Raw genomic sequence first — 21,446 nt, forward strand, 5'->3', positions numbered from 1 at the left:
CTATTGATAGTCAGGGTACACATTCAGATCCGGTCATCCATGCCCAACAGCTGTACCCAACAAAATCTATTTCATAAAATCCAAATGGTATCAAAGAATCATGAGCTACCAGGACAGGTAAGAAATCTGGCCTTATCTAGTCCTCATACACTGGTGTGAGCCAATGCACTATAAAGTTGAAGTCCCCTCATGGGCTTTGATCTGCTTAGTGTCTCTATGAAACTTGAATTAATCAACATTTAAAACTCTGGAGATTTTACATGAAACCCCAGAATTATCCTCTCTTGAAAAAGCAAAAATTTTATGACTCTGGGCCCCATTCCTGGTTCTGGTAATAGTTCACTGTACTGGTTTCAGAATCTACAGACCTGGGTTTGAGTCTTGGCTCTAGGCCTTGTTGGCTGTATAACCTCGAATCAGTCACTTCCCCCCTCTGAGCCTCCTTCCCTCAACTGGAAAGTAGACCTGGTCATAGTATCTTCCTCACAGGCTTGCAAACATGGGATGGGAGAATGTATGCTCAGTGACAAGCACTTGTGCTTGTTGAATATTCATTTATATAAGCTTAGGGCAACAGGCTTTAGCAACACACGTAGTACATGACATCGCCAAGACTCACACCCAGATTCCGGATTCCAGTCCCCAAGCTGCTTCCACTGCATCATCGTACCATGCACTCCCCCACTCCCGCCACTCCCTGTGACACCCAAGTCATCAGGCGGGCAATGAACACTCATGTTTTCCAGATGTCTTAGCACTAGTGAGATACCTCATTCTGCCTCAAGAAACCAAGTGGTCCCTGTGTAAAGAACACTAAATTGAGATTCAGATTGTAGTCTCAACTGGTTTACTGACCTCAAGCAAGTCCCTTCTCCTCACGGGGCCTCAGTTTCTTCATCTGTAAGATGGGAAGTATTTGTGTTGTGAGCTGAATCGTGTTCCCCTCAAATTCACATGCTGAAGGTCTGGCCCCCAGGACTTCAGAATGTAAGGGTATTTGAAGGGAAGGTCTTTAAAGAGGTGACTGAGTAACAATGAGGCCTTCAGGGTAGGGCCTTAATCCAGTGTGACTAATGTCTTATAAGGGAAAGAGACACCAGGGGCACATGCACGCAGAGGACAGCCATCTGCAAACTGAAGAGAGAGGCCTCAGAGGAAACCAACCCTGTCGGGACCTTGATCTTGGACTTCAGCCTCCAGAACCATAAGAAAATAAGTTTTTGGTGTTTAAGCCACCCCATCTGTGGTATCTTGTTATGGCGGCCCCAGCCAACTAATACAATACAGAAGAATCATGGAGAAGCCTGGTACGTAGTAGGCGTCTGACAAGGGTCAGCACTTGCCTTTCCCCAGGCGGAGCTGAGGACGTGGGATCTCCCTGACAGAGACTTGTCTTGCGTGTGGAGGCTGCCTTCTCTGCCGACAGTCTGCCTGCCAGGCAGCCTGGAATGTGCATGTGGTCTGGCCAGAACACCCTCCGCCTTGGACAAGGCCAGAAAGATACCGATGGATGTGTCAATTCTCATTCAAGCCACCACCTTCCTGCCTGTACTTGTGATGACAACAAACCCTTTCTGCATTTCAGCCTCTTTCTTAACGTGCCTCGGTCTTTAAATACCAGTTCCATCTTCATGACTTCTCTCGAGATGAGTTCATGACATCTGGGGGGCTACTTGGGCGGGTTGGTAAAATACCACTCCAAGTAGAGCGGCTTACTCATAGCACACATTCAGTTTTTCACACCCCTGATATACTGATTTTGCTAATTCTAGGGCATCTCCCTTTCCATGTCTGACTGCCCTGACCTATTCTTGGCCTTGTCTCCATGGTCTCTTGTAATTCATAGGTGCCTTCCCTGATCTTTTGAAGTTTATCTGAACCTCCAGGAGATGAAGGGGGGGGGAGAAAAGACCTCTTTATATTTTTTCTTGCCATCACTCTATATCCTTACCTACCTCTGTCACAAAGCAGATATTCATTCAGGTCCCCAAATCTGTACAATACTCCTCAAAAAGCAATAGACATTAACTTTTCTTCGTTCTGGGAATGGGATCCAATCATTTATTGTAGGTAACCCCCATGACTCAGTATCACCATTGTATGATGTCATTTTGTGTTATTTTGAACAATTAGAAGACTTCGTTTAATTAAAAAAAAAAAAAAAAAAGCCACGGATGAGTTCCATGATACAGAACGCTCTGTCTACCAGTGATGGAGCAGTTGAACACAATAGATTTCAAGACTTGGTATAAATAATAAGAATGTAAGTTATTGCATTGATTTTTTATATTAATTATACCTTGAAATTATAATATTTTTCTTCAATGTACTGGGTAAAATAAAACGTATTCAACTAGTGTCACTCAGGTCTTTTTACTTTGTAAATTTGACTTCTAGAACATTTTAAATGGCATATGCACCTCACATTCTGTTGCTATTGGAAGGTGCTGGCAAAGACAAAAATTGAAGGCATCAGAATATTTTTAAGGGACTTGCTCTTTGTTCCGTGGACAGTCAGAATGAAAACCAATGGCTGAGAGTCTGGGCGTGGCTCTCCTGCTAGAGGTGGTTAATTCCATGGAATGACAAGGGCGCCATTTGGCTTGGCTCTTTGAAAACATCTCCCCAACACCAAGATCTTCAGCCATCACTTTGTGGGGGAAGTCAGAAGATGAACAGAAAGCCATAATCCTCTGTGAGTCTTAAAGGGTAAACTGAATGACCTAAGAATTTTCCATCCCTGATGTCTAGAGCAGTCATAAGAGAATTCTGTACTCCCACTACCGCATCAGAACACTTATGACTAAGAAAGATAGTGAGAGGTTCACATGACAAATATTTTCATTCTGTTATCTTTTCTTTACCAGCCACAGTTGAAGTCACCCAACAAATCCCCAAATGATGTCACCTAGGATACTGAAAGGATCATTATTTCACATAGGGACCTAGGTATGCATTGCATCTAAGGAAAAGTATGAGGCAACGAATGATAGGTCATCTCAACTGATTTTGTCTCTTTTTTTCTTTTTTTTAAATGTATTTTTTTGAGAGAGAGCATGGGGGTGGGAGAGAGGCAGAGGGAGAAGCAAACTCCCAATGGAGCAGGGAGTCCAGTGCCGGTTCTTGATCCCAGGACCCCAGGATCATGACCTGAGCCAAAGGCAGACCCTTAGCTGACTGAGCCCCCCAGGAGCCCCTTGTCTCTGCTCTGAGGAGGGGAAGACCACCCATTTAGACAGCCAGCATCCAGCATGGTGAACTTCACTGTTCGGGCACCGAGCTCTCAGCAGAGATGTCCTCCTTCCCCCCCCAGATCTTGGCCGTGCCCTTAAACCCTCAACCCAGCCCGAGCCATTCAGGAAAGACCCCTGACTCACCCACCCACAGAGTCTGAAATACCTTCCTTATCTTGGGGTCACTGCGAGACAGGCAGGAACCTTGCTCAAAGAAAAAAATAAACAGGTCTTAGAACAGCCTGAAGAGCTATCGGTTCACAGGAAACTCGTTAGGTTCTTTCCAGGACTTATTTATTCTTACTTTACATATGACTATAACAAAGCAATTTATTAGTTTCACAAGAAATGGGGGGAAGAAGATTAAAAAAAAAAACTAGGAAGTACTTCCAAATAGACTCTGAAAAAGAGGTCACAACTCGAGAAAGGGAAAGATGATGAAAAGTACTTGAAAATTCAAAAGCACAGCCGCAGAGAGCTGGTTGACCACACTTCTGTGAGTTGATAACGGGGTGCTCGTAACACCAAAGTAAAAGAACTTCATGATAATCCAGTCCATCGTATCTAAAAATTCTTATTCGGATTCATGAGCCGGAGGCATTCATGGATGGCTATCACTGGTTCCGTGCTTTCTGCTTTCAAAGGCTCAAAGACATGTGATATTCAGAAATGTTTTTGGTGAATTTTCCTTAAATGTGGACTCCTTTGCAAGAGATGAGCTTTGGTTCATGCCCCCAGCGGTCCCCGACTAAAGAAGGTCTGGAGGACAAAGAGTCCCAACGGTGTGCCTGGAACATATGCCCCTGTCGCCTCGGGGCAGAAGCCAGTTGACTCAGCCCCGGGAAGGAGGCCCCCGACAGCCGTCCCTGCACCCAGAGCACATGTCACTCACTCAGTGGCCGCGTGGGCCAGCATCCTAGCTGGCACAGGCCAAGCTCAGCGCGTACAGCACTCTCGCTTCTCCCCAGCAGATGGGCCAACCCTCAGGGAAAGGAAGCTCTTCGGGAGATCCTCCTGTCTTCGTTCTTCCCAAATGGGCTTTGCTATAAAAAGCAAATGGAACAGCCATTGTTCCTTTCCTCCACGAAGCTGGCAGACTGACATCCTGCTTGATGCGAAAGCTCCCGGATGTTTGCTGCCTACCTGCTGATGCCCACTACGGCTTGAAGAGGTAGGAAAGGATGTACCCTCCACCAGGAAACAGAACATGTCCTAAGTTCCAAGACTTCCTTTTTCATGGGATCCTTTTATTTTATCTTATTTTATTTTATTTTACTTTTTATTGAAATGTAGGTGACGTATAATATTAGTTTCAGCACATCATTTGGCAAATATATACATTATTCTCTGCTCACAAGTACGGTGACCATCTGTCACTGGACAAAGATATGACAATATTTTGGACTCTCTTCCCTAGGCTGTACTTTTCATCTCTGTCACTTATTTATTTTATAACATTCCCTTTCCCCGTTCCCCCACCCACTTCCTCTCTGGCAGCCACTAGTTTGCTCTCTGTAGTTATTTATGCTTCTCTTTTTTTCTTTTTTGATGAATAGATCAAGAAGATGTGGTGTATATACATGACGGGATCTTACTCAGCCCTAAGAAAGAATAAAATTGTGTCATTCCAAATGACGTGGATGGACCTAGAGGGTATTAGACTAAGTGAAATAAGTCAGACAAAGAAAGACAAATAAGTACCATACAATTTCACTTGTATGTGGAATCTTTTTTTTTTAAGATTTTATTTATTTATTTGACAGAGAGAGAGAGATCACAAGTAGGCAGAGAGGCAGGCAGAGAGAGGAAGGGAAGCAGGCTTCCCGCTGAGCAAAGAACCCCACTCGGGGCTCAATCTCAGGACCCTGGGATCATGATCTGAGCCGAAGGCAGAGGCTTAACCCACTGAGCCATCTAGGTGCCCCTTTGTATGTGGAATCTTAACAACAAAAACAATAAACAACAACAACAAGAGCGAAATAGACTTGTCGGGTCCTTGTTTTTCAGCGGTGTATCATACGCAGCAGAAAAGAGATTTCTTCTTAACTCTGGCCTGGAGAGGTGCTCCCCTGGCTTTACAGATAGGCGTAGGGTCACAATCTGTGGAGATCCTAAAACACTGGCCCTTAAATTTTCCCCTCCCTATGAAAGTGTGTGACATTTCTCAGTGAAAGACTTACTTCAGCGTTTTCAGGAGTCCTAAAATGCCAAGTAGTCAAGAAGGAGACCCTGTGGGATGCCTGAGGTGTTAATTAACTTGATTGTGTTAAATCTTTCACAATGTGTACATGAATTAAATCATAGTGTACCCTTTATACATACAATTTTATTTGTCAGTGAGACCTTAATAAAGCTGGGAAAAATGGAATAGAATAGGTAGTCACCTATGCCAATGTCAAAGAGAACATATAAAATACTTTCTAAAAAGACCCCTGAGGGAAAGACCAGAGATATTCTGAACACCTACGAAGCGAGGCTCTGGGGGGGGGGAGATAAAAAGGAAGTAAAACATCACCTGTCCTCAGGTAGCTTTTAGTCTCCACAGAGAAGAGAAAAAGTGGGGAGAAGAGAGAGAAAGAGAAGGAGCGGGAAGGGAAACCAGAAGAGAGAGAGAGACAGGGAAGGGAGGTGACCTGTATGTCTCCTATCATAGCATTTCTCATCCTGTCATAAATTGCTTGTATCCTCCCTCTCCCCTTACCATGTGCCATTGAGGATCTACATTTGAAGCTTCTATCTCATATTACTTTTTATTTATTTTGTCTTATTTTTTTTAAATTTTTTTATTCTTTCCATTTTTACTGAACTGTTTTTTTTGTTTTTTTGGTTTTTTTTTAATTTTTTATAAACATATAATATATTTTTATCCCCAGGGGTACAGGTCTGTGAATCACCAGGTTTACACACTTCACAGCACTCACCATAGCACATACCCTCCCCAATGTCCATAATCCCCCCCCACCCCCCTCCCCCCATTAACCCTCAGTTGGTTTTGTGAGATTAAGAGTCACTTATGGTTTGTCTCCCTCCCAATCCCATCTTGTTTCATTTACTCTTAACATTTATCAACAGGCCCTGGAAAAGCTGTGATAATCCCAAGGGACTCACAGGGTTAATCCTTCTGGAAGAGTCTCTCTGAGATTTCTTGGTCCCAAGATAAGTCGGTGCTGGCTGAGGCTGTGGAGCGGGCCAGTGCCTCCTCTCCTGGGAAGCCGAGATCTCTCCCTTCACACTCTCCTGCCTTCCTAGGAGCACCATGAACCACGGATCTCTCCGGCTGATGTAATTAATAATGTCCAGCATCAACTCAAACAGCCAATTCATGATGCTCGGGAACCTGAAGGGAGAGATCCAGCATTTCCAGTAAACCTCAGGGGAGCTCCAGACACAAGGCTCGGAGGACAGACAGTCCTGCAAAAGTGAATCCAGGAAGGAAAACTACACCAAAAGGCCAGAATTATTCAACAGGATTTACTCTGCATCTTGCAGAGTGAAGGCTAGAATGGGCATGTTAGTCACTAGTTTCTGAGGAGCCCTTGGGTCATTTCGTACTTACTAGTTCTCTAAACCCGGGGGTCTTTGAGGTTTCCAACGTCAGCTCTCACATTAAGATTTTCAGAATGAAAATCATTTCAGAATGAAACCTCAGTATGTGTTTCCTGAACGGCTTCTCTCTACATGGCCAAGTGGATTTATTCTCAGAAAAGGAGAGCCGCTTCTGGTAAATAAAGGACCGAAACAGGAAGTGAGCCCGTGACAATGGCGCAGCGGGTGGGGATGGCGTGGAAGGATGAGGAAGGTTCTATGGGGGTGCGGCTCGTGCTCCTCCAGCAGAGCTCCCCCACGGCAGGGTCTTACCCCCACTCAGCCCCCCAGCTGTGAGAGCTGGATAGAGTCCTGGATAAAGCCCCTGGCTAGTACCCCCGGCATGGCAGGAGCTCATTCCCAGACTTGTGCCCTCTGCCCGATGCTGCAGCTTTGACCCAGCTAACATGGGGCGAGAGGCAAATTGTACTCGATTCCTATGGCTTCTGGGACAAATGAGCGCAAACTTAGGGGTGTCAACCATAAGAGTTATTATTTCACAGTTCCAGAGGTCAGAAGTCGGGCGCAGGTCTCACCAGCCCAAAATCAAGGTGCCAGTCAGTCTGTGCTCCTTCCAGAGGCTCTAGGAGAGAATCAGCTCCTTACCTTTTCCAGCTTCCAGAAGCCACCTACACCCCTTGGCTCATGGCCCCTTCCTCTATCTTCCAAGCCAGCAAAGGCCAATTGAGTTCTTCTCCTATGGAACCACTTCCGCTTTTCTCCTCCACTTGTAAGAACCTTGTGTTGACACAGGCTCCTCCCGGATGATCCAGAATTTAAGGTCAACTGATGAACAATCTTAATTCCATCTGCAATTTTAATTCTCTTTTGTGGTGTCATGTAACACTCACAGATGTCGGGCCATAGATCTGGGGGGGGGAATTATTCAGCCTATCACACAAGCAAAGCAAAATGAAAAGGGTATAAAATGGGCAAAACTGGGGCACCTGGTTGGCTCAGTTGGTTAAGCACCCGACTCTTTGTGTCACTTACGTCATGATCTCAGGTTTCTGGGATGGAGCCCCACAAAGGGCTCCTTGCTCAGCTCGTCCCTCTCCCTCTGTTCCTCCTCCTGCTCACACAGGATCTCAATCTCTGTCTCTAAAATCAATCTATCTTTTTAAAAATGGGCAAAACTTGTCCTCTAGGGGAACACACACGAAAATATCTTGAAAACACCAGGAAACAAATGTGCAGTAAGAGGTCAAAAGGAAAGAAACAAAGTACAACATGAGTTCATTGTGAATCAGAGGAGGTCATTAGTGAAATCAGAGCAAAATAAAGCATCCCACCAGACTTCTGATCTCTAAGACCTGGTGGGAACCTTATGAAGCCAAGGTTGGCATGACTTCGTGTTCATACAGTAGTTCGTGGTCCAACATTTTCACGGTCAAACATTTTGACGCAGCTGTTGAAGATACGAGAAGATGTAAGCCAGCAGTAAGCAAGCTGTCATTCATTGCAACATTTCCCATCGCCTTTCAAAGTGTCCATGACTTTCACATTATTCGCCTGATTCCCACCTGCACTCTCTCCAGCTCTGAGTCACTGGTGAAAAGAACTGTTGACAGCTCAGGAGGCAAAGTTCTTACACGCCCCTGTAAAAACACGCTGGGTTTTTTTTGTTTTGTTTTTTGTTTTTTTTGGCAAGAGCCTGCATGTAACAAATTGAATCCCCATTACCTTATGTGTTGAACTCCATGTTGAAAATCTGTGCGTCTTTGAGACCCAAGGCCTGATCCCTCATTTCATCTCTCAGCAACCTATTGAGGTAGGGAGTACTGCTGTCCCCATTTGGCAGACAAGAATAATTCAAGTTCCAGGAGAGCTGAGCTGGAGTCCGGGCCTTTTCTACCCCTGAGTCTGAGTTGTTCTACTGTATGGATGGTCACTCATCTAATCATCCCTGATGGCCCTACTATTTTTTTTTTTTTAATTTTACTTACTCATTTGAGAGAGAGAGAGAGACAGAGAGAGCATAAGCCGGGGGTGGCGGGGGGCGGTTGTGGAGCAGAGGGTGAGGGAGAAGCAAACTCCCTGCTGAGTAGGGAGCTCAATCTGGGACTCCCAGGACCCTGAGATCATGACCTGAGCTTTAGGCAGACTCTTAACTATCTGGGCCACCCACCCAGGGGCCCACCTAATGGCCCTACTATTCCTCTGTGACATGGTAGAGCAGGTGACTTTCCTGGTTGTTGTATTATAAACAGTGTGTATATGTTATCCAGATATGCAAGCTAGTGTCAGTAAATATCTTTATCTGTCTCTCCTCTAAATTTTTCCAGATACTGGATTCCATTATTTTTAGTTTTTCTATGAAATACTGCATCTGTAAGACCCTCCTTCTCTGTCTCTTTGTCAGTCTCTCTCCCTCTCTCTTCCCTTCCCTTGGAAATTCACCCCAGTGTGTCCAGTCCATATTTTGTAGTCAGGAAGAGGCAAAGCTGTCTTCCCTAGTAGATTTCTGGGTACATCCTCCTCTTCAAGCACTCCATTCATTTGGCTTTACCTCTCCCTGGCTACACTGTCTCAGGTGTAACAAGCTTGCCTTTCCTAAGATGACCTGGAGCTCTGTTCTTAGTCTTAGTCCAAAGCATTGGTGAATTTCCCATCAATTGCAGGCCTCCCCTGGGTCCTGCCCTACTGGGCTCTGCCTTTTCCTCCATCTCAGTCTGTTCATTTCATCCCCATTTGTAAGGTCCTCTCTCAAGTGCTCTCCTGGGAGATTTTTTTTACCCCAGGTGCCCACCCACTCCCCTCCTCCTCTTTCCCATCTGGTAAACTCTTGCAAAATTTCCATCTGTCTTGCAACATTGTCACAACTGCTCTATGTTAACAAATACACAGTTTCCTTTAGTGGGTAGGGTATGGGAATAACACCAGGTAGCAGCTTTTAAAAATAAGATCCAGAGAAACAGTCTGACATTATAATTCATGAATGTAAATTCATGCACGAATGAGAATGTGTTCTTCCCTTCCTCCTCGAAAGGGGTTTTACCCTGTCAAAGGAAAGAGAACACGTCTTACCAAGATACTCCATCCACTTGATTCACGCCACTACAGAGGTTTTTAACACCCCTCTGGTGAGAGTTTTTGCAAGAAAAAAAAATGCTTTTGCTTGGTCCAAAAGGGTTCTGTGCTAGAAAAAAAGCCCCAGATTTCAGAAGAGCAATTCAGAGAAGCCGTGAAGCTTAAGCAAGGCAAGAAGAGGATGGTTTTCCCTGGTGAGGCAGAAAGGTGAGGGAGGAAAGCATTTGAAGATCAAAGGAGAGGGGAGAGTGCTTGGCTAGTGTAGAAATCCCAGTTTGTGTTTCTGCACTGAGGGGAGGGTAGCAATCGACAGTCTTATCCCAAAGCTTGCTTTAAATTCAGGTGTTTTACCCCATTGTCTGGGTGTTCATTTTAAATCTTAGAGGGCACCAGAAAGGGTTACTATCCGGAAGTACAGAACTATTCTGTTTCCATCTTTAAATGTTTGGGGGAAATGCCAAATGGGTAAATTGGCTGTTTCCATCTTTAAATGTTTGGGGGAAATACCAAATGGGTAAATTGGACGTGAGAAAAGTTGAGACAGAATCCCATAGAGGCAAGAACCTTATTCAACACTTCAACGATCAGCTCCCTGAGAAGAATGGATGGACTTAAGCGTTCAGAGCTACACAGAAAATCTAGAATTTTCATCATATGCAAGAGGATAATGACCATTATTTATTTAACAACTACTATGTGCCAGGCATGATTCATAGCTCTAAAAATTACTGTAATCCTGCAAGAAAAATATTTTTGTGCCCTTTTTACAGTTGTGGAAACCACTGCTTTACCAACTAAGAAGTTGATAGAGCTGAGACTTAAAAGCCGCTCAATCTGATTCCAGAACTGATGTTCTTTCACTCTTTGAAGGTAGGAGAAGAGTGTATACCCCCCGGTATACTGTGCCTTAGCAGTCTTCCCATAAGAAGCCCACTTGCTCCTACCTTTAGGAATTAATGTGGATGACAGTCCCAAATGCAAATGCTTTGCCCCATAGCTCCTTTGAAGACCAATATTATTAAGCCATTTTCCTTGATGTTTAGAGAGCAAATGCAGATATTTCAACATTATTAATACTCAGGATGAAAATGTCTTCTGTCAACACAGAAGAAAGCATTCTTCAAGAGAGAGAGATGGGACACTGACAATTTCTGAGAAGACTTCTGAAAATCACTCGTATTGATGGTTAACAATCCTAGCTGCACATCGGACTAACCTGCAAGAGCTTTTTAAAAATAAACGGCCAGCTCTGTGCCTGGCGATTCTGTTCAGTAGGTCTGGAGCAGGGTTCGGCAATCTGCTCTTAAAAAAAAAAAAAAAAAAAAAAAAAAATTTTGCTTAAATGGTTTTGATCTGCAGCCAGCACTGGTACCCACAGACGCCTGGTAAAAGCAGATTCCAGATTTCCTCTGTTCTGTCACTTGCAAATGCAATCACAATGCAATCAAAGAGAGTCACAAATCCCTAATCCAGAAACCCTTCCCAAGCAACACAAAGCAATCACAGAATAGTTTGTTTTTTTTTTAAATGAAGGCCAAAACTGAGCATAACTGGAGCAGGAAACCACCAGATGTGAATATATTAAGCTTTATTTTAAGAGATCGCAATTGGGAATTGTTGCAATACTAGAGAGAGCTGTGCGCTGACAGATGGTGAGCGGCACCAAGGAGGAAGGGAGCCCAGGCTTCCAAACGCTACCTTAATCCTGGTCACTGTTTGTGGGAGATGCAGGATTGTGTCCTCACCCTCCTCCTCCAATGGCACCAGAACCATTCTCATTTTAATCCAAACTTGACCCTTTCGAACACACCAGGTCTCCTGTGCTACCATTTTTAGAACCGTAATTTCCACAGTAACATCTGAAATGTGGCCTGCGTTTGTCCCGTGGACGGAGGCTCCTCATTACCTGGATCATCACCAATCAGCCCAAAAGCCAGGAGCTTTAAACTCAAGGGCACAGACTGCGGGGAGAGGGGTGGAAAGAGTTCCCACAGGAAGGTGTTGGAAAGAGGGGTCGGAGGGACACGTGGTGATGCCAGGGATCCCCTAAACAAGGGCGGCATCTGCTTGCTAGCAAGTGTTGGGCTCTGGAATCCATTGAGGCTGAAGAAGTTCTGAGACCCTTTCAGACGGGCCAAGTGTGAGGCTCCGTGGCATATGCAAGCCGAGCTGTCAAGTAGGCAAACGACTAACACACGCTAAGCTCCTTCAGGTCATTTGCCTTCTCCCCACGAAGTTAAACCACCAGCCCAGTTCCTTCGGCTCTCCTCTCAGGTCTCTGTATTTCTCCCCAAGTAACGTATGGACCATCACTGAAAAATACTCCAGGAAACACGAATGCAAAAGGCAAATGCCCAGTGCTGTACTGGTAAATGTATAATAATATATAATAACTAATATATAATTATATATAATATATAATTTAAAATATATAATTAAATATATGTAATTTATATTTATATAATATATATTATATAAACATATAATATATATAATATATAAATAATTTTTATATATTAAATAATATATAATTAAAAATAATATATAATAAATATATAATAAACTGGTAAATATATAAACTGATATAAATGGCTTATTATCTTTTCAGAAAAACTCAGAAGACCCACGTATGATGTAATGGCGTATTTCAAAGTCATGAAATACATTAATTCTGTAAGAAAGACCTAAAAAGTCAAGTATTAAAAAAAAATAATAATAACTACAAGAATGAGCCAAGTCCGTGAGCAAAGGAGAAAATGACTGATTCAGCCAAAGGCCTCAGGGGAAAACAAAACACTGTCAGGACAGAGGTACTTGGGCTATAATCTGGCCTCAAAGGTGAGGCCCAAGGCCACCAGCCAGAATGGCTCTTACTTCTTTATTGACTAGGGACATTGAAGAAGAAGCTTTATCTGGGACAGAAAGGAAAGGATAATGGAAACCTGGAAGGGCAAAGAGAAGCCAACTGCTCAGATCAGTGAATGTGTGAAGGGCTGTGACTGTACTTACGACTCAGTAACTTCCAAGGCTGGTTTGTCCTCATGGTCCCACCTGTCATGACGGTTTTGCCTTCTGCATAGATCAGGGCTGTGCTTGGGAGACACAACCTGGGGCACCTGTGTGACTCAGTCACTTAAGCGTCCAACTCTTGATTTCAGCACGTCATGATCTCAGGGTCGTGAAATCGAGCCCTGAGTCAGGCTCCATGATGACGGTGGAGCCTGCTTAAGGTTCTCTCTCTCTCTCTGCTCCTCTCCCACTCATGTCCTCTCTCTTTCAAATAAATAAGTAAATCTTAAAAAGAGAGCGACTACCTAAGAAGAACATCATATTTTGGGAGATGAAAAGAGTAGATCTCCAGCAACAGATTCTTAAGGGTGGGAGGAGCCTCTGAGCCCATCAGACATACCCTTTCGCATATTTTTCAATCCTTTTTCATGAAGCCCCATCATGACCCTACATTGAGGGTCCTAGAGTCTTAGAACTCAATTCAAATCTAAGAGCATCTAAACTAAGTGTTTAGGCAGCAATGGTCAGTATCTGACGTCATGCCTGGGACCCTGGACACATAAATATCATTCAGGAAATGACTGAATTGCAGGGCCAATTCCTGAATGCCCGTTGGCCCTTTTCTGGAGCGGGGAGCCCAGAATGCAGGGTTTTTGTCTACCTGAGCCAAACGGATTTCAGTGGCTTTTCCCAAGAATCAAATGATTTCTCCCTCTGAGAAAACAGTGAGGAGCAGGCTCACTTACTCACCTCGCTCTACCACATGGTTTAAAATTCTGCCATTTGGGCTAAGAAGTTGAAAAATACCGAAGACCAGAGAGTCCTTGGCTGCCTTTTTGCCTGGGTAAACAACCACCTGATGGGTCTCAAGAACTGGGTGAAATAAGGTTTGTAAAGTGTTTAGCACAAAATCTGGCACATAGTAAAGGCTAAATAAACATTAACTGAAACGGCAGGTCTGATTTACTGTTGTTGTGGTCGTTGTTACTTACTTGTTAACAACTCGAGTACAAGAGTGAAATTAGCCTTCCCATGCCAGCCTTTTAATGAGTTCCATCTAAATGAAAGTCTTACAGTAATCCTTTATCCAGACCTGCAGGACGCTTTCCTGAGACGATTTCCAGACACAATGACATAATTGAAGCTTTTTTAAAATGTGGGGAATTTAGAAGCATTTTTCTTAAGCAATAAAAGGAATTCAGGATTTTATAAGACAAAACAAACAGACAGAAAAACCCCGGCCCTGAGCCCAGTCCAGGGTTGAACCTTCCTAGAGAACAGTAAACATTTGGCCGTGAATGAGTTGCGCACCTCGAATTCGGTAAAGAAATACACCCCACTGAGCTGCCTCCTCCCACAGTGTGCACAGCCCTCTCAAAGAGAATAAAACTTGCCACTCTTCTCACACATGCTCATAACCCCGGCCTGCTCAAAATCCCTTCACCCAGATTGGTCCTGGCTTCAGAGACTACTCTAGAACCCTGCATGGAGAGATAAGGTAATTCGGCTATATTTACACAGCATAGCCCGGGTACTGGCTAAGCTCAACCAGAATAAAGTGCTCCAGAATGACAACCAATATCTGAACACAAAGTACCTATTTTGCGAATAAGACATCCTTACCTCCCCACCTAAGACTCACTATAACACCAAGAATGTAACTATAGGTTGTGTTGATATATTTAACACAAGGGTATTGATATATTTAACACATATTTAATATAATAGGTTAGGTTGATATATTTAATACAAGTTCAGGTTAAACCAGAAGAATTCTATGACAGATTCTTTTTTTTTTAATTTAAAATTATTATTCAATTTGTTGAAGTTACAAATGGGAAAAAGAAACTCAAAGAGCAGCCACCAATAAAACAACATTTTTCATTTCACTATCAGCTTGACCATATAAATCTCGCTCTGTAAGTTTAGTACATTTTAGCTATCCCTTTTCAAGGGGCTTTGATTCATATTTGGGAACATTATCACAGACTGTTTAAGGCAGAACAGCGTGTTGCTCTTCTGAAAGGAAGGGGGTATTTTCTTCTCCAAGTTCCTGCTAAGGCTACAGAGAAGAAAGTGAACTGGTGCCAGTCCACTAGGGCTTGCAATGAGAATTTTTGCAGTTGTCATTTGCTCTCTCTAGTGGGTGTGCCCACTCGTGTGTATACACACACACACACACACACACACACACCCCTACACCAGCCCTTTGCCTCCATTGATATCCGAGAAGAGTAATATTATCTTTACATAGACTCTGTGCTGTGGTATTGCCTTTAAGAGTTTAGTCAACTAGAGAATTCTCTCCCGCCTCAGACTCCGCCATATTATTTCTTCCCCTCTCACCTCCTTTCCCTGAGATGAAAGAACCTGACTCAGCTGTTAGTTAACCCACTTAGAGGCACTGAGGACTTCCATATGCCAAAGACCAGCTGTCAAGCAATGGAGAAGGTGACAGGCATCTGTGAAGACAGAGGCATGGCAAGGAGTCGGGGGAGCTCCCAAGGGAAGAAAAGTTGCTCACCATTTCTTCAGTACACATCCTGCCCTCAGCCTCCTGTCCTGAAGCGTAGTCTTCATGTGCTGCTAAGAACCAGACACCCTTGCAGCCATTTCTCAGAATGTCAGGCTCTTGGCTCCCACAGCTCAAGGCACCCTCTGCCTCTGCATCTTGACACTTTCTTGGCGTACCGTCCGTGAACTTCAACAGAGTTAAGAAAAGATCCTTGGCAGAAAGAATCGAGGGGTCTTATTCTAACTGCCTGGTATCTTTACTTCTTCATGGCCTTGGGAAGCCCTCTTTAATTTAAAGGAAATCAACCAGATGTCTCTAAGGAACTTTCCAGGCCAGTGACTCTTCTGCCATTCCATGAAGAACAGTGCCCCAGACTATGGTGTAGACCCAGGATGAGAGAAGGTACTCGCCCTTGGGTGCTCGACCTAGGCTATGACAGCAGTACCTGGAAGACACCAATACAAGGCGAGACTATGACATATACAGAAGTGGGGACACCATGAGAGTTGCCATCATATTCATGGATTTTAAGTCAATCCTGCAGAAGCTTTTGGAAGAGTGAATGCCTGCATTTAATCACCCTAAACTCATGTTGATAGAGATAAAAGAAAGGGGAGGGGAGATACTAAATTTTTACTCCATCATTTTCTGGAAATGACCTAACTGTCCAGTTGAGTCCAGAATCATGTTGGACAAGTGAGATATGCTCACAGGCGTGGGATCTTCTAGAGGAGCAGGGGAGACCATCTGAGCCCAGCTGAGTCCTTGGAAGTGTAACCGTCCATCTTGCTTCCATCCAAGTCCACTTACAACTTGTATCCCTTCTCATGAGGCATACTATGCGCCAGTGAGCAGGAGAAAGACAACAGCAACAGTATTCAAATCAGCAAGGGGGTGTTATGGACTGAATGTTCATGCCTTCCCAAAATTCCTGTGTTGAAACTTAATCTCCAACATGGTGGAATTGGGGGAGGTGATTAGATTTAGATGAGGTCATGAGAATAGGGTCACCATGATGGGATTAGCACACGTAGAAGAAGAAATACCAGAGAAACTGCTCTCCCTCTCTCTCCACCATAGGTAGGCACAGGAAGAAAGCGGCCATCAGCAAGCCAAGAAGAGAGCACTCGCCAAGAACCTAACCACACTAGCATCCCGATCTTGGACTTTCCAGCCTCTAGAACTCAGAGAAATAAGTGTCCATTGATGGTATTTCATATTATGTTCAATCTATGGTGTTGTTACAGGAGCCAGAGCTGACTAAGATGGGGGAAATCGCTAAACCAAACAGCACTGGGCCCAACAACCTTTGTGATACCCTTTATGCCCTAGCAAAACAACAGCTGCCTTGTTCTTATCTAATCTAATCTTTCAGAATTTATGTGTCTTAATTCTCCTCTATGGCCTTAATACAGACAAAAGAAGTACACGGCCTTTGCCAAATCAGGTCTTACTATCCTGCCAAGTCACGGGCCTCGCTCAAAAACCAGAAGGTCCATGCCGCTGCAGGCAGCTACCCAGTCCCATATCTAGGTGCGTGGGATTCAGGCCCGGGTAGGTGAAAAGTCAGGCTGTCTTTGAAAGTGTGTCTTTCCTATTGTCTAAAGAAGAAGTGACTCCTTTTCTTAGCAGTCACTTGGGTGAGGTTGGCTCGGATGTCCCTCCCCAGAAACAACACACCAACCACTGGGTGCCCAGGGGAATATGCTGTACGATGGTTTGGAGCAACTGCCTTTCCACCAGGCCCAAGCCTGGGTCAGAACAGAGCGGGCAGCAGATACTCACTTCTGGGGGGTTAAACTGAACCCCAGCTGAACTGTAAAGCATGTCCAAAGATGGGTGCAGAACCCAGCACCTTGGAACCTCATAAGCCCCGGTGAGAGAGTTTGTGATACAGAAAGAATGCACAGCAGGACGGGGTCATCCAGGTCTACCGCAATGCTATCCTGACCCGGAAGCAGCAAATACGCAAATGATTTGCTTGTTTCCAGAGCAAATTCCACAGAAGTGGCCTTTCTGCCCATTGCAGAGTCTGTGCCTTGGGTGCCTCGTAGGCTTTGGTGGTCCTGTGTGGCCCCTCGGGTGCCCAGGACCAGGAGGGGTCAGACCAAGTTCAAGGGTTCTAAGTGGGGGAAGCAGGGACACAGAAGCAAAGGACCTCTTCTGGAGACCCAGTTTTCTTGAACAAAGGGAACTCACTTCATGCAAATGAGCACTTGACTGAGAAGAGGGAACACATTTCGAAATCTGTGGGTGGTACCATGTAAAAGCAATCCCACGCAAGCCCCACACAGGTGCTGCTGAGAACAGGGACAGGGCATGGCCTTTTCTGCAGTTTTCTGTGGGAAGGAGAAGTGGTGCTCCCATCGGGGAAGTGGGTGACTTCCACAGGTGAAAATCCGGCTGATTCCCTCCTGTTGGGATGCAGCAGAGATATCCACCCCTGCTGCCTTCTCTTGTGTTAAGTTTTGTGATGGTGGGGGGAGGATGACAGGAGGGGGGATGTTGTTGGTTTTCCTGTTCTGCAGGATAGGGGAGACAGAATAAGGGTCTTAATATTTTCTGTTCCCCTCCAGCAACCATTCAAGAGAGGTCACGGGCCCACTGCATTGCGGGAGGAATTTGAGAAGGGCGGGAGGACAAGGTGAAGGAAAGGCGGTCAGATCATACAGGGAGAGGCAGACAAGGGAAATGAGGGACTCCAGCTGCGCTCAGACAAAGGGACAGGAGACGAAGTATTAGCATGTAACTGTGAATGCCATGGGCTAGAAATTAAAGAGAGAGGGATCGGCTTTTCCTCTCTGGGGGACGACGGGAGGAGTCTGATTTTCCCTTCTCTGGTATCAAATGCTCTCATGCTAACACTCTAGAACACACAAGCACCCGTCCAAAAAGCTTCGTTTGGTTAACAGTGCAATAAAGAAGAGACCTCTAGAATTACTCACTCAAGATAAGCCAGTAGACAATCAATGGCAGAACCCGTATGGTGTCTAAATGTCCAGAGCGGTGGGATAGGAATTTGAATCATCTTCTTGGAACAGTGGAGTTGCTGTTGGATGTCAATACATATGCATATGAGCAAACACTGATCAGAGTTGCCTATCAAATACAGGATTCTTGGTATATTAGGATTTCGGATAAACAACAAATAATTTTTAATCTAAGTATGTCCCAAATAGCACAGGTACCAAGTACAGGACATACTTATACCAAAAAATTATTCACTGTTTATTTGAAATTCAAAGTTACCTAGGCATCTTGTATTTTCATCCACTATGTCCCACAACCCTAGGATCAGTGGCTTTTCCTCCCTGATTTTCATGGCTGTGCTGCTAGAAACACTCTGTCCTCTCCTAGATTCTATTTAAATCACGCCCATCCTGTAAGGCTTAGGTCACACCTTGTTTATTCCAGAAATCTTCTCCTAACTAGTCTCACTCATGCCATTGGCTCCTTTTTTGCGAGCAACGGTACCATATTCTGATGGAATGACACAGGCCAGCCTGTGTACGCGGCTGTGCCCTTCTCCCATTGCTCCATAAGCTTTCATTGTCTCTCCCCATAGATGCTTCAAGCCCCTAAGGTCAAAATCATGCCTGATTCTCACTTTGTATCGTCTCTTACCTCTACCTTGGGACCAAGCAGAATAGTCAATAACTAATGGAAAATTATTTGCTTTAGAGCACACAGAGAGTAGACAAAGAGAAGATTATGTTTATCATTTTCTCCCGAGTTTCTCCCAGGTAGGAAAAAGGCAACTGTTGGAGGAGGAAGAGTCTAGAACGCTCAAAAATGGATTTGCTCAGGGACGCCTGGGTGGTGTTAGACCTCGGACTCTTGATTTCGGCTCAGGTCCCAATCTCGGGGTCATGAGATCTGGCCCCAGGTCGGGCTCCACACTGAATGGGGGGGGGGTGTCTGATTATCCCTCTCCCTCTGCTCCCCCCCCACCAACAGTGCGCTCACTCTTTCTCTCTCAAATAAATAAATAAAACCTTAAAAAATTTGCACATAAATTAAAGATAACCTTTGTGTGAGATAAGAAACCAGAATCAAATTGTGAGTTAATGTCCTGCGAGCAGGTGCTCGTAGGAAAGCCGGTGACCTTTCCATTTGCTTCTATGGAAATTCTTCTCCCCATCTAAAGTCTCTGTACATACTGTTCCATGCGCTGAGCATTAGAGTTGGAAAGACTTTTGATATCAGCCGGGTCAGACGCTCATCGCACAGGAAAAGAAATTGAGACCCAGAGAGGAAAATCGCTTGTCCGCGGTCATGGAGTGGGTTAGTGACAGTCTCCTGGTCCCCAGGCAAACTCTTTCAGTTTATGGAGCGGATCTTCCCATTTCAGGGACAGACTCACACGTCAGGGGGCAGGTTTTCAGCTCCGCTCATTGAAATGAAAGGACATCTGTTGTCTTTTTCTATCTATAAAAGATATTTACTTTTAGCCGGAAATCTAAAAGACATAGAAATATATAAAGAAAAAAAGTTTAAGTTACCCACTAAAACAGAAAAAAGTTCTATGAATATATGACATATTTGCTGCCATGCCTTTTCCTACACATAAAGGACTGTAAACTCCATGAAAGCAAGGATGGAATTACCCTTATTGGACTCCTATCCGCTGCCCCCGACACAGTGTCTGGCCCTCCAGCCACACTTGTTAAATAAATGACTATGTAGGGTGCCTGGGTGGCTCAGTCTACTTTGGCTCAGGTCATGATCCCAGAGTCCCGGGATCAATCCCTACATCAGGCTCCCCGCTCAGTGGGGAGTCTGTGTCTCCCTCTGCCCCTCGCCCTTCTTGTACTCACTCTCTCTCGCTCCCTCTCTCTAATATAAATAATTAAAATCTTTTAAAAAATGACTACACAAATATGTATATGTGCATATAATTATGTTTGTGTAATTTGAAAAATTGAAGTCATACCATTATAGTTCACTTAATTTTTTTTTTCAGTTAATATTATAGCGTAAATATTTTCCCAGGTCAATAAATATCCTCCCATAACAATATTTCTAATGGCTGCAAGTTTTTCTGTCATATGGCTAAACCATAATTTATTGACCCATCTCCAGTCAGTGCACATATGGCCCTTTCCAAATTATTTTGAGTTACAAATAGTACTAAGGTAAATTTTTCTAGACATGAATCTCAGTAAGAATCGGTGTCTGGGGAAACTGAGCCTTTGTCTTCACCAGTCCGTGAAGTTTGGGCAGAAGAGTACAGCAAGTTACCCGCCTGGGATCATCTTCTTGGCCCATGTGTGCCGTTTCACGCAGTGTCCCTTACAAATCACAGACCTCAGATTGGAACTCCCAGTCTCTGACAGCAGGCGTGAGATGGTCAATTCACACTTTATCTCCCTGTGTGAACGAGATTGAGATATCTGAACCAAGGGGCATTTCAGAGTTGAGTTCACCAGCCTTGTTCTTAGCCAAAGAACACTAAAATCTAAATAAATGAAGTGTCCTCTTCTCCCCAGGCAAGTTCGAAATACATATTCTGCTAGGAAAGTGCCTTCAAATTCAAGAAAAATAAAACAGATGGCCCAAATCCAAAACTAAGCAACCCATTTATTTCCCCAATGAAATATGTATCCATGAGTTCCCTGCATTACCCACACTTCGCTGAATATATTTTGCGATGTATATTACACACCCACTGACATTCAGCCACCTCAGAGGTCAAGCTGCCTCTTTAATTTTCCCTTTAGCTGAAACAGAGAAAACCAAAAGACTGAAAAACTCCCAAAGACCTGGAGTTTCTGTTCTGAGATGCCAAAGGGATCTTCGTGGCATCATTTTATGAGCTGCTCTGATCACTGAGTTAAGGGGAAGTAGCCAGGACGGAAGAAGGTGGTCCTCTTCCACCAAGGTCACCTGCTTCTTCTCTCCCAAGTCCAAGCCCAGCTGACTTCCTGGCCTGAGGAAAGGACATCAGATTCCAGAATTGGGCAAAGAGCATTGGCCACCTTTCTACTATAGAACGTTGTGGTATAGATATTCTGGATGTAACCACAGACTGCATCTATTTCAGGATCACTCACATCACTGTTCTGGGAGCCAAG

The sequence above is a fragment of the Enhydra lutris genome, unplaced genomic scaffold (genome assembly GCF_002288905.1).
Source record: "Enhydra lutris kenyoni isolate GAN:26980312 unplaced genomic scaffold, ASM228890v2 scaffoldscaffold11, whole genome shotgun sequence".
Taxonomy (NCBI): Eukaryota; Metazoa; Chordata; class Mammalia; order Carnivora; family Mustelidae; genus Enhydra; species Enhydra lutris.